The following is a 2,724-nucleotide window of genomic DNA, read 5'->3' on the forward strand; positions in this document are numbered from 1 at the left end:
CGCAAACTACCACACGCTGCATCGGAAACCTCGACTACGGAAATCCCGTGATCTCCTCGAATTCCTCGTGGAAAACCTCAACCTCGAGATAACCCAAAGTATCCTCGAAATCCATCGCACAAGACGCTCGAGAAAGGTAAAACAAATCCAGCTATGACGCCCGATGTGTTGATGATCCCGATAGGAATCACGTATCTCGTTCTCACGACATGACAGATTGTCCAAACTTCTGGTAGGCCAATCACATAGTTTCCCCTAGTATCTGCTCATGGTTGATAGGTTGGACCAACACTCATGAGGAGCACTGGCCCGGGGGTTGATTAATTATCCATGAGTTAATTACTCCCTATGTGGTTCATTAGTTATTAGGCAAATATAGTACCAATGTTGGGCCTTGCGAGACCAGTTTTATCCCAAAACAAAATTCAAAGGGTCCCCATAACAACCCCAAGCATGTTAGGAGCGCTCAATACGGAACTTAACAATGGTAGCCGAAACTAAGGCGGTAAAAGCGGAACAAAACACCTAGCCAAAACGCCAAGCGTTTCGCCTTTTGCCAGGTATATAGGTGCATTAAACTAAATAGCAATAATATAGTGATATAACAAGGAACCGATGTTTTCACATGGAAGCAACTACACCTGCAACTAGAAATTCTATAAGAAGGTTGAGCGAGCGGTAACATAGACAGTCAAGGGTTTGCTGGGTTGTGGAAGGGTTAGAGGCTTTTCCTAGCAATGTTGGGAGGCCGACATTTAAGTGGTAGGCAGCAACAAGACATAGCAAAAGAAACGAGACAACTAGCATGGCAATGATAGTAATGGTATCTAGGGAAATGATCATCTTGCCTGTGATCCTGCTTGGAAGAAGAACGAATCTGTGAAGCAGATGAACCAACATAGTCGAACGAATCCTCACATTCCGACACGCTTGCGGAACTCTATCAAGAAGAAGAAATCCGGAAACAAGAATCAACACACAATATTCACCACAACATATGCATGAAATGATGCACAAACACATATGATGCATGTCCGATTTAATTATGCATGGCATGGCACATCACAACAATCGAATACTACACATTAAGTGAAGCTCAATATGCAATGAGTTGCATATTGACAAAACTCCATGTTTATATATTTAGTTCACTCCCATTTAGGTAATGAATAATGTTAAATGTTTTTAAACATGGGAAGAGGTGAAGCATAAATAAACTACACTATCTAGGCATTTTAAATGAGATCGGAAACAACATAAAGCATTTCCGAAATGACCCCATATGTTAATTTAGAATTCTGTCCAGATCTGAACTAAATACATTTTATATTTATTAAACAGGAAAATAAAGTTGACCATGTGATTCTACACTTCATTGTAGTCGATTTACACACATAGATCATTTAAAACGGAGCTACGACCTAGAAGATATGATCACCACAAGATAATATGACATGGATGCAAAATGCATGCAAATAACAGCCACAACATGTTAATGTATGGATGCAATAAGATATTATGGAACTACATGAAATTCTAGGCAAGTTTAATTGAGGACGGAACAACGAACAACAATTTCGGAAAGTCTCCATATGCAAATTAAGATTCGGTATTGTTATGCTCATACACAATTTTAGAGTTATTAAACAAGAAAAACAAAAACTACCATGTTATTCTACACAATTTTGTATCCAAGTTACATATGTGGATCATTTTTATCGGAGCTATGGTTAATTAGTTATGAAGTAAATCATTTTAACATGACATCTATGCAATTTAAATAAAAACAACAAGTTAAATATTTTTAACATGATTGCAAGTTGGATATTGTGAAACTACACATAATTCTAAGAAGGCTTCATGTATGAATCTCCTTGTTCATGATAATCATTTAAATTTGCTAGAGTTTAACCATTTAATGAGGCATCACGCAAAATAATGCAAACAACAGGTTAAACAGTTTTAAACTGTTGGAAATATGCTATAGAGGCAATAATAAAATGGTTATTATTATATACCGATGGACAAAGAGAACAACATACGAGATTAACTGAATCCTTGACATAGAGGTTCAACCGATAAAGATCTTCATAGACTATGTAGGAACCAATATGGGCACCCAGGTCCTGCTATTGGTTATTGACCAGACAGTGTGTCGGTCATGTCTGCATAATTCTCGAACCCGCAGGGTCTCCACACTTAAGGTTTGGTGACGTTTTAGTATTATTGTGTTATGTGTGTTTGTGACCTAAGGTTGTTCAGAGTCGCGGATGAGATCCCTTACGTCATGAGGACCTCCAGAATGGTCCGGAGTTAAAGATTTATATACATGAAAGTGGTATTCGTGTTCCGGAATAGTTTCAGGGTTTTTCGGTATTGTACCAGGAGTGCCGAAAGAGTTCCGGGGGTCCACTGGGAGGGGCCCACCCACCCCGGGAGCCACATGGGCCTAGGAGGTGGCGCACCAGCCCCTCGTGGGCTTGGGCAACCGACCCCAAGAGGCACATGCGCCAAGGGTTGGTGGAGGAGGAGTCCTCCCAAGGGTGTCAACCTCCCTTGTGGGAGGAGGACTCCTTCCCACTTCGGCCGAACCCGCCCTCCTTGGAGGAGATGCCAAGGCTAGCCCTACCGACCCCTTCCTCCTATATATGGTGGAGGTTTTTAGGGCAGCCACCACATGAAAAGTCACGTGCTACCCTCTCCTCTCCAGATCGTCTTCCTCCT

Source organism: Hordeum vulgare, chromosome 7H (assembly GCF_904849725.1).
Source record: "Hordeum vulgare subsp. vulgare chromosome 7H, MorexV3_pseudomolecules_assembly, whole genome shotgun sequence".
Classification (NCBI taxonomy): Eukaryota; Viridiplantae; Streptophyta; class Magnoliopsida; order Poales; family Poaceae; genus Hordeum; species Hordeum vulgare.